At 43.0% G+C, this 11,946-nt stretch overlaps 1 non-coding gene across 1 annotated transcript; it reads right to left on the bottom strand.

Annotated features, from left to right (window-relative positions):
- Positions 1–11,413: 11,413 nt before the first annotated feature.
- On the bottom strand, positions 11,414–11,606 carry LOC138668194 (U2 spliceosomal RNA). The gene has a single exon (XR_011319120.1). It is a non-coding gene; the product is annotated as a U2 spliceosomal RNA (small nuclear RNA).
- Between the last annotated feature and the right edge of the window lie 340 nt (positions 11,607–11,946).

An 11,946-nucleotide genomic window follows, 5' to 3' on the forward strand; every position in this document is an offset into this window, starting at 1 on the left:
GGGCAGAATGCTGGACACACTGGGGCAATACTGGAGACCATGGGGCAGAATGCTGGACACACTGGGGCAATACTGGAGACCATGGGGCAGAATGCTGGACACACTGGGGCAATACAGGAGACCATGGGGCAGATTGCTGGACACACTGGGGCAATACTGGAGACCCTGGGGCAGATTTCTGGACACATTGAGGCAATGCTGGAGACCCTGGGGCAGACTTCTGGACACACTGGGGCAGATTTCTGGACATACTGGGGCAATGCTGGAGACCCTGGGGCAGATTTCTGGACACTGGGGCAGATTGCTGGACACGCTGGGGCAATGCTGTGCACGCTGGGGCAGATTGCTGTGCACGTTGGGGCAGATTGCTGTGCACGCTGGGGCAGATTGCTGTGCACGCTGGGGCAGATTGCTGTGCACGCTGGGGCAGATTGCTGTGCACACTGGGGGCAATGCTGGACACACTGGGGGAAATGCTGGACACACTGGGGCAGATTGCTGGAGACCCTGGGGCAGATTTCTGGACACACTGGGGCAATGCTGGACACTGGGGCAGATTGCTGGACACACTGGGGTCAATGCTGGACACACTGGGGCAATACTGGAGACCCTGGGGCAGATTTCTGGACACATTGAGGCAATGCTGGAGACCCTGGGGCAGGTTTCTGGACACACTGGGGCAGATTTCTGGATATACTGGGACAATGCTGGAGACCCTGGGGCAGATTTCTGGACACACTGGGGCAATGCTGGACACTGGGGCAGATTGCTGGACACACTGGGGGTAATATGCTGGACACACTGGGGCAATGCTGGACAACATGGGGGTAATATGCTGGACACACTGGGGCAGATTGCTGGACACACTGGGGGCAGGACTTGAGGCATGGGCAGAATGTAGACACGGGGCATGATTGGAGACACGGGGCATGATTGGAGACACGGGGCAGGATTGGATCATGGGGCAGGATTGGATCATGGGGCAGGACGGATACGATGGAGGCTGGTGGGGCAGGATGGGGAGATCATATGGGGTAGAATGGATACTCATGAGGGCAGGATGCGAGAACATATGGCTGGAGCCAGGAATGAGTTAAACGGGGCCAGGGTGGGGAATAGTATTACCATAGGGGCTAATTAAGGGATATTATTACTGCAGTGATGTATTTATTTTATTTTTTGAGTATACTGTTTTAAATGAGGGGTCGGTCCTTTTACTGTGCAGAGTGACACTATATCACCTTTTTTTCTTCATGTGGTGTAATGTAGAAGTTGTGAAAAATTAAGTAATGTGTTCTGCAAGCGGAGCTCGAGATAACTGTGTTATTTCCTGCAGAAACGAGTCCTGGCTGGAAGGAATGATGGCGGTCTGTGCTGGATGAAAGATGAAGGACTTCACCTAGAGACGTCACTGGTGAGTCAGTGTTACCTATACACTGACACTATACACTGTATACTATATACAGCGGTCCTGTGTACAATGTCACCAGTGATCACTGTATTATCTATACATTATATACAGAGTTCCTGTGTATAATACCACCAGTGATCTCTGTATTACCTCTACACAGACACTGCATACCAAGTACAGATCTCCTGTGAATACTGGCACTTATGGTGATAGTATTGTGGGTTTTTTTTATTACTGATCAGTATTGTAGTATTCAGTCACTATGTGGTGGTAATATGTGGTCTGGAAATGGTGTTGTGGTATTTGTCCCTTGTATGTAGTATTATTCGGTCACTATGTGGTCTGGTCATGGTGTGGTGGTATTAAGTCACAGGTTTGGCATGTGGGGGTGACACCATTAGGCCCAGTTTAAGTTCTTCAAAACAGGAAAACCAATTTTGGTAACCTTTGTGTGTATTGAGCCGGGGGAGGGGGGGGGGGCGCCAAACTCGGGAACAGCCCCGGGCGGCAAAAGCTCTAGCTACGCCTCTGCTGTGAAGCACTTGGGCATTCAAAGTTCTCACCACACATCTAGATAAGTTCCTTGGGGGGTCTAGTTTCCAAAATGGGGTCACTTGTGGGGGGGTTTATACTGTTTAGGTACATCAGGGGCTCTGCAAACGCAACATAACCCCCGCAGACCATTCTATCAAAGTCTGCATTCCAAAACGGCGCTCCTTCCCTTCCGAGCTCTGCCGTGCGCCCAAACAGTGGTTTACCCCCCCATATGGGGTACCAGCATACTCAGGACAAATTGGACAACAACTTTTGGGGTCCAATGTCTCTTGTTACCATTGTGAAAATAAAAACTTGGGGGCTAAAATATCTTTTTTGTGGACAAAAAATATTTTTTATTTTCACGACTCTGCATTATAAACTTCTGTGAAGCAGTTGGGCATTCAAAGTTCTCACCACATATCTAGATAAGTTCCATGGGGGTCTAGTTTCCAAAATGGGGTCACTTGTGGGGGTTTGTACTGGTTAGGCACATCAGGGGCTCTCCAAACGCGACATGGCGTCCGATCTCAATTCCAGCCAATTCTACATTGAAAAAGTAAAACGGCACTCCTTCTCTTCCAAGCTCTGCGGTGCGCCCAAACAGTATATGGAGTATTGACGTACTCAGGAGAAATTGCACAACAACTGTTGTGTTCTAATTTCTCCTGTTACCCTTGTGAAAATAAAAATTTGGGGGCAAAAAGATCATTTTTGTAGAAAAAAATGCGATTTTTTATTTTCACGGCTCTACGTTATAAACTTCTGTGAAGCACCTGGGGGTTTAAAGTGCTCACCACACATCTAGACAAGTTCCTTAAGGAGTCTAGTTTCCAAAATGGTGTCACTTGTGGGGGGTTTCCACTGTTTAGGCACATCAGGGGCTCTGCAAACGCGACATGGCGTCCGATCTCAATTCCAGCCAATTCTACACTGAAAAAGTAAAACGGCACTCCTTCACTTCCAAGCTCTGCGGTGCGCCCAAACAGTGGTTTACCCCCACATATGGGGTATCGGCGTATTCAGGAGAAATTGCACAACAAAATTTATGGTTAAATTTCTGTATTTACACTTGTGAAAAAAATGGTTCTGAATTAAAATGTTTGCAAAAAAAGTTAAATGTTCATTTTTTCCTTCCACATTGTTTCAATTCCTGTGAATCACGTAAAGGGTTAATCAACTTCTTCAATGTGGTTTTGAGCACCTTGAGGGGTGCAGTTTTTAGAATGATTATACAAAAAAGAGAGAAAAGGGATAGACCATAAAAGGGGATCACCTCAGACATGGATCAAGTGAAAAACATATAATTTTTATTCCATATAGATATGCAAAAAATGGACACAGAAAAACCACAGAAAACAAACATTAAAAACATTTAAAATCGGTCATCCATGTGACCTACAGCCATATTACTTAGGCCTATAATAGGGCCAAAACCCCTGAATACCAACTCCCCAGTGTATACAATATCACATGTAAAAAACACATATGCATGTGTAATATAAACAGTTATAAATGTGATGTCTATGTGAACAGTACTCTGCACCTAGAGAGAATGTAAAATAATTATTAAGAAACCACATAAAGAAATAGCAGCACTAGTAAATGTGAGAGACCGTAGAGTCATGCATTAAACCACCTGAAATAGTGGATAACCATGCCAAAAAGAGAGGGCCGGTAAGATGATAAAGTGCAAACACACATAACTATTTAGGTAGTAGGTAAATGGTGTAATGGGGCACGTACCTTCAAACCCCCTCACCCCAAGAAAGGTGGAAACAAATCACATCAATCAGCCAAAATGGAGGCTTAATAGAATGTATGTAAACCAATGGAGTACAATATATCAGAGGTACAGAGTAATCTGCTATTAAACACTTGCTGACACTAGATTACACCTGCTAATACAATACCATGGCCATCAGGCCTCACTAGTCATGTGGAAATCAGTAATTACGTGGTAACAACCAAGGCTGCAGAGCGCACACAGAGCCACCTGGGGAGTGGGAGACAGGAGGTGTGCTGACCCGACGCGTGTCGCCACACACAGTGGCTTCGTCTTGGTTGTTACCACGTAATTACTGATTTCCACATGACTAGTGAGGCCTGATGGCAGCCTAAGGGGTTAAAAAACTGACCCATTGTTTATTTATGTTTATTTGGGACTCAAAGATGGAAAAATTAAAGCACACAGAATTGTACAAAAGACATCAAAAAGGTGGTAAAGATGTCCCAGATTTGACCATGGTTTTATATATAAACTTCTGTTTTTGTTTTAAGCTTTTTAATTCAAGGTGTTTTTAGTCTGTTTTTAAAGTATACTTGTGGCTATGTTTTTAGGAGATGGCTGTGGTAGTCTATCTTTGTCTGTTTTATTATGTCCTCCAAAGCACCTTATTGTTCTAGAAAACAGTAACTAGATAGTATAAATTAACGGACTTGAATTTGGACATTCTTAACCCTGTCACGACATGCGCAGTAATAGTACGGCGCATGTCGTGTCTCCCCCTTTGATGTGGGCTCCGGCGGTGAGCCCACATCAAAGCTGGCACATGTTTTGTACAGCTGACATGTGCACGCAATAGCGGCGGGTAAAATCGCTATTCACCCACCGCTATTAACCTGTTAAATGCCGCTGTCAAATGCAGACAAATGCGCTTCCGGCCGGGCATGATGTCATCGCCGACCCCTGTCACATGATTGGGGGTCGGCGATGCATCAGGAAGGTAACCATAGAGGTCCTTGAGACCTCTATGGTTACTGATGCAGGCCTGCTGTGTGCGCCCCCCTGTGGTCGGCGCTCACAGTACACCTACATTTCAGCTACATAGCAGCGATCTGATGATCGCTGCTATGTAGCAGAGCCGATCAGGCTATGCCAGCTTTTAGCCTCCCATGGAGGCTATTGAAGCATGGCACAAGTAAAAAAAAAATGTTTTTAAAAATATGAAAAAAATATAAAAAATATAAAAGTTTAAATCACCCTCCTTTCGCCCCATCCTAAATAAAACAATTAAAAAAAAAAAAACTACACGTATTTGGTATCGCCGCGTTCAGAATAGCCCGATCTATCAATAAAAAAAAGCATTAACCTGATCGCTAAACAGCGAGAAAAAAATCCGAAACGCCAGAATTACGTTTTTTTGGTCGCCGTGACATTGCATTAAAATGGAATAACGGGCGATCACAAGAACGTATCTGCACCGAAATGGTATCATTAAAAATGTCAGCTCGGCACGCAAAAAATAAGCCCTCAACCGACCCCAGATCATGAAAAATGGAGACGCTTCGGGTATCGGAAAATGGCACTTTTTTTTTTTTTTTTTTAAGCAAAGTTTTGAATTTTTTTTCACCACTTGGATAAAAAATAACCTAGTCATGTTAGATGTCTATGAACTCGTAATGACCTAGAGAATCGCAATGGAAGGTTAGTGTGGGATTGCACTTTTTTTGCAATTTCACTGCACTTGGAATTTTTTTCCCATTTTCTAGTAAAAGACATGGTAAAACCAATGGTGTCGTTCAAACGTACAACTCGTCCCGCAAAAAAGAAGCCCTCACATGACCACATTGACGGAAAAATAAAAAAGTTATGGCTCTGGGAAGGAGGGAAGTGAAAAATGAAAACGCAAAAACGAAAAATGGCCGCGACTTGAAGGGGTTAAGGATCACAGGAAATTAATGACTCATCTGAGGAGAGAAGAAGGAGGGTCTGAAGTAATCAACTTCTCCTTGAACAGATCTATGTGCATCTGGAGGAATGTGTATGGAAAGTTTCTTGCAAATGTTCATAGTGATTTTGCCTGGATGTCTGTCCACCAGTGACTCCCAACTGGAGACTTTCAACAGCGGAGGGCCTGGTGCCACGAGCAAAGTGTCCAAAGGACTCTTCTGGAAGCAGCAAGACTGTGTTGCATCTGTTCTGAAACTGTTGCTATGCTCAAGAACTTAAAAAGAAGCTAGGGGTGCTTTTAAAATGAGTTTGTGGTTTGAAGGACTTATGCCATGAGTATATTTTAGGCAGACTTTTTAACCCCTTAATGACCACCAATACGTTTTTTAACTGACCTGAGATATAAGAGAATAGCCTCCCCATACAGGTGACAATCCAGCAGCTGTCGGCTGTACACGATAGCTGACAACTTGCTGTATTAGCCACTATCAGTGTTTGCACCGTCCAACTCTGTTTAACCCCTTAGATACTGCTGTCAATAGTGATTACATTCATATAAATGGTTAACAGAGTGTGGGGGAGTCCTCTTTATCCTAATTGGTGCCCTCTGATCATGATTTTGTGGTCCTGATGTTTGCGATGGCAATTCACAGCCAAATAGCGGCCTTAGGCCGCCGTCACACATGCGAGTTTTACGGACGTAAGAGCGCAGAATCTACGTCCGTAAAACTCGCAAAAAATACGGCACAATTATTCTCTATGCCCCTGCTCCTATTTGCCGTATTTTACTGATCAGTATTATACGGCTTTCTACGGCCGTACAAAATCGCAGCATGCTGCGTTTGTCACCGTACTGCGCAAGAAATACGCCAATGAAAGTCTATGGAAGCGTGAAAAATACGGATTACACACGGACAAGCAGTGTGACTTGCGAGAAATACGCAGCGCTGTTAGAGAGAAAAGCCGGCAATTCAGTGCGGTGTACAGTAAAATCACACTGACAGCTTACAGTAGAATAGGTAGAATAAATGTGTACACATAGAATAGGTATATATATATATATATGTCAGTGAGACACATATATGTATATATATTAATATTTATTCCAGCGCTATACAGCTTGAAAGCCGGTAATTCAATTACCGGCTTTTTCCTTCTCCTTCCTAAAACCCGACATGATTTGAGACATGGTTTACATACAGTAAACCATGTCTTCTCTCCATTTTTTTTGCAGATTCCACACTACTAATGTCAGTAGTGTGTATCTGCAAAATTTGGCCGTTCTAGCTCTTAAAATAAAGGGTTAAATGGCGGAAAAAATTGGCGTGGGCTCCCGCGCAATTTTCTCCGCCAGAGTAGTAAAGCCAGTGACTGAGGGCAGATATTAATAGCCTGGAGAGGGTCCACGGTTATTGGCCCCCCCCTGGCTAAAAATATCTGCCCCCAGCCACCCCAGAAAAGGCACATCTGGAAGATGCGCCTATTCTGGCACTTGGCCACTCTCTTCCCATTCCCGTGTAGCGGTGGGATATGGGGTAATGAAGGGTTAATGCCACCTTGCTATTGTAAGGTGACATTAAGCCTAATTAATAATGGAGAGGCGTCAATTATGACACCTATCCATTATTAATCCAATACTAGTAAAGGGTTAAATAAAACACAAACACATTTTTTTAAATTATTTTAATGAAATAAAAACAATGGTTGTTGCAGTATTTTATTCAACGCCCAATCCAGTCACTGAAGACCCTCGTTCTGTGAGTAAAAAAACATAATAAACCAACAATATACTTACCCTCCGCAGATCTGTAACGTCCAACGATGTAAATCCTTCTGAAGGGGTTAAAACATTTTGCAGCAAGGAGCTGTGCTAATGCAGGCTGCTCCTCGCTGCAAAACCCCAGGGAATGAGGCTAAAAATAGATCAATGATCTATATTTAGCTTCATTTGCGGTGAGGCGCCCTCTGCTGGCTGTTCATAGATCGTGGGAAATTACTTAGAAAGCTCCCTGGCTTTCTAGGTAATTTCCCACGAACTATGAACAGCCAGCAGAGGGCGCCTCACCGCAAATGAAGCTAAATATAGATCATTGATCTATTTTTAGCCTCATTCCCTGGGGTTTTGCAGCGAGGAGCAGCCTGCATTAGCACAGCTCCTTGCTGCAAAATGTTTTAACCCCTTCAGAAGGATTTACATCGTTGGACGTTACAGATCTGCGGAGGGTAAGTATATTGTTGGTTTATTATGTTTTTTTACTCACAGAACGAGGGTCTTCAGTGACTGGATTGGGCGTTGAATAAAATACTGCAACAACCATTGTTTTTATTTCATTAAAATAATTTTAAAAAATGTGTTTGTGTTTTATTTAACCCTTTACTAGTATTGGATTAATAATGGATAGGTGTCATAATTGACGCCTCTCCATTATTAATTAGGCTTAATGTCACCTTACAATAGCAAGGTGGCATTAACCCTTCATTACCCCATATCCCACCGCTACACGGGAATGGGAAGAGAGTGGCCAAGTGCCAGAATAGGCGCATCTTCCAGATGTGCCTTTTCTGGGGTGGCTGGGGGCAGATATTTTTAGCCAGGGGGGGCCAATAACCGTGGACCCTCTCCAGGCTATTAATATCTGCCCTCAGTCACTGGCTTTACTACTCTGGCGGAGAAAATTGCGCGGGAGCCCACGCCAATTTTTTCCGCCATTTAACCCTTTATTTTAAGAGCTAGAACGGCCAAATTTTGCAGATACACACTACTGACATTAGTAGTGTGGAATCTGCAAAAAAAATGGAGAGAAGACATGGTTTACTGTATGTACACCATGTCTCAAATCATGTCGGGTTTTAGGAAGGAGAAGGAAAAAGCCGGTAATTGAATTACCGGCTTTCAAGCTGTCTAGCGCTGGAATAAATATTAATATATATACATATATGTGTCTCACTGACATATATATATATATATATATATACCTATTCTATGTGTACACATTTATTCTACCTATTCTACTGTAAGCTGTCAGTGTGATTTTACTGTACACCGCACTGAATTACCGGCTTTTCTCTCTAATATATGTGTCTACTGACACATATATATATATATATATATATATATATATATAGACAGTATATATATATTTTCTTTTCTTTTTGGGACACATGGATCACTTCTATAGCGGTATGTTGGTTTTGCTAGCCTGCGAGAAAACCACGCAGTACGGATGCCATACGGATTACATACGGAGGATGCCATGCGCAAAAAACGCTGACACACCCTGCCTACGGAGGAGCTACGGACCACTTTTTTCGGGACTTTTCAGCGTATTACGGCCGTAATATACGGACCGTATTGTTTTACGCTGTGTGTGACGCCGGCCTTAGAGTCTGACGGCTGTAGTAATTTGTTCAGAAGTTAGCGGCAATTAGGTGGTAACAATACACATTTTCATTCCTGTCATGTCTTTTTGCATTAATTCCTGAAAATCACCTGAGGGGTTAATTAACTACCTGACTGCAGTTTTCAATATGTCAGGGGATGCTGTTCTTAAAATGGTATCACTTTTGGGGGTTTCCCAATATTTCCCAATATGGGACTCCTAAAGTCATTTCAAACATGGATAGGTCCCTAAAAAATAAATTTTGTAAATTTCCTTGAAAAAAAAAAAAATTACTGCTACATTTTTATACCTCCTAAAATGCTAATAAAATAAGAGAACATTTTACAAATGGTACTCATGTAAAGCAGACATGTGGGAAATGTTATTTATTAATGTTTTGCTGTGGTATGACTATCTGGATTAAAAAGATAATCATTCAAAGTTTGAAAATTGCAAATTTTTTAATATTTTTCTCAAATTTCTGACATTTTTTATAAATAAACATAAAACATATTGACCTAAATTTACCAATATCATAAAGTATAAAGTATCACGAAAAAACAATCTCAAAATACTGGAACTTGTTGAAGCGTTCCAGAGTTATTACCACATGAAGTAACACTAGTCAGATTTAAAAAATTTGGCTACTATTCTAAGGGGTTGCCCAACCTTGCATCAATCTAAAATGTGCTGGTTCATAATAAACTGTGCAAAGAGCCCCATGTGGAAAGTGAGGTATATCTTGTTGTTCAAACGTAATTTTATTTCCATCAATGAATATATAAGAATGGATTTTAACGAAATGTACATTTATTATTTAAAAGATGTTAAATATGTGGGTAAACAAGAGGCAAATCGAAGGTGGAGTTTTTATTTTTTTCTCTGCATTTGTTTTTTCAGGGACAAAGTTGCACATTTCAGGTGCCAAATGCATTTTGGTTGATTTTTCTACGGATGCCATGGTTCTTCATTTTGTACCATGGAAGAAAGTGGTCAGTCAGTGTGAATAGTGGCAGTCGCCGGTGACTCTATGCCACTATTCCCATTAGGTAGGTTTTAACATTAGAGAGTGCAATTATTGTCCCAATGGGGTACACTTTGTCACGGTGGGACAGCTCTATGCTTTTTTTTATGTAAGGCCAATCTCACACGTCCACATAATTCCGGTACCGGAAAAATCGGTACCGGAATTATCCGTGTCCGTGTGCTCACGTGACACATCAGTGTGGCACACGTGTGGCATCCGTGTGCCGCCCGTGTGCCGACTGGGTACCACACGCACCGTGCAGGAGACAGCGCTACAGTTAAGCGCTGTCCCCTGCATCTGGTGCTGAAGCCGCCATTCATTTCTTCTCTCCAGCATCTTTCGCTGGAGAGAAGATATGAAAAATCTTTTTTTTTGTTGTTGTTGTTTTTAAACATAGGGGTGGAGCAGCATATTCATCACTGTAATGGGCGGCACCACGTGACCGCTCATACAGGAGAAGCTGCGGCGAGGACAGGAAGCAGCGAGGGAGCCGGGTAAGTATTTTATTAACAGCGGGGGGCGCACAGGGGGTGGGAGGGGGTTGGGGACAGGGATTTTTTTTTTAAACAATAACAAAAAAAAAGATTTTTCATATTTTCTCTCCAGCGAACGATGCTGGAGAGAAGAAATGAACAGCAGCTTCAGCACCACGCTGGGGGGGACAACATCCGTGTGCGGTACGTGTTTTACACGGACCCATTGACTTTAATGGGTCCGTGTAATACGTGCGCTCCCACGAACACTGACATGTCTCCGTGTTTTCCAAACGGACACACGGTCTGTGAAAACACGCTGACATGTGCAGAGACACATTTGATTTTAATGTGTCTACGTGAGTCAGTGTCTCTGGTACGTGAGGAAACTGTCACCTCATGTATCGGAGCCACTGACGTGTGAAACCGGCCTAACACAGTGTTTACTAAGTACCCTATGTTAATTATTTAATGCACTTGCTTTTTTACTTATTTATTTTCATTAGGGTATATACACACATTGTCTTTTCTTTTGTTTTATCTAGATATGTATTGAGCACCTTGAACCCCCAGGTGCTTCACAGAAGTTTATAACGTTAAGCCGTGAAATTAAAAAAATGTAATTTTTCCCAGATAAATCTTTTTTAGCTCCAAATGTTGCATTTTCATAAGGGTAGCAATAGAAATTGCTCCATAGTTTGTTGTGTAATTTCCCCTGAGTGTGCAGATACCCAATATATATGTGGAGGAAAGCAACTGTTTGGGTACATGGCAAGGCTTGGAAGGAAAGGAGCGCCATTTGACTTTTTGAATGCAAAATATGCTGCAATAATTAGCAGTTGCCATGTCGCATTTGGAGAGCCCCTGATGTGCCTAAACAGTGGAAACCCTTCACAATTGACCCCATTTTGGAAAGAGGAGTGCACTGTTCCCAGAAATACTGCAATGCCTGGTCAATGCGTAGAGTAGACAGAGCAAGCTCTTTTTCCATCTCCCTGTTCTACAAATCAATATAGTATTTGGACCCCAAATAGGGGACGTATCGGATATTAAACTAATAAGAACAGATTTCTTTAATTGAAGCAACATTCAATGCTCTGAAAAATGTGACCGAAGTCACACCAAAACAGCGCACTAGGTGAGGATTCATGTGGACCCTTCCCGGAGAAGAGGGTCCCCAATAAACCATCCCCATCCCTCTCAGCCAGAAGGCCATAGTGAGGGTCAGGGATCTTCGATGCTCTCACTAGCAGAGGCCATGGGAGAGCATTTTCGTGCTCCCAGCCTCCAACCAGACTCTCACTCTAATAGAGCTGGGAGCCCTGTTTCATGTTGGTTTCTCAGCCCTAAGCTGTCCGGACCTTCGACTGGGTTTATAAAAATTCCCCATCCTGACCTGAATGCCAGGAATAGGGGGAGTTGCTAAAGAAAGTATGAAAGGCCAGATG

Source organism: Ranitomeya imitator, chromosome 2 (genome assembly GCF_032444005.1).
Source record: "Ranitomeya imitator isolate aRanImi1 chromosome 2, aRanImi1.pri, whole genome shotgun sequence".
NCBI classification, from domain to species: Eukaryota; Metazoa; Chordata; class Amphibia; order Anura; family Dendrobatidae; genus Ranitomeya; species Ranitomeya imitator.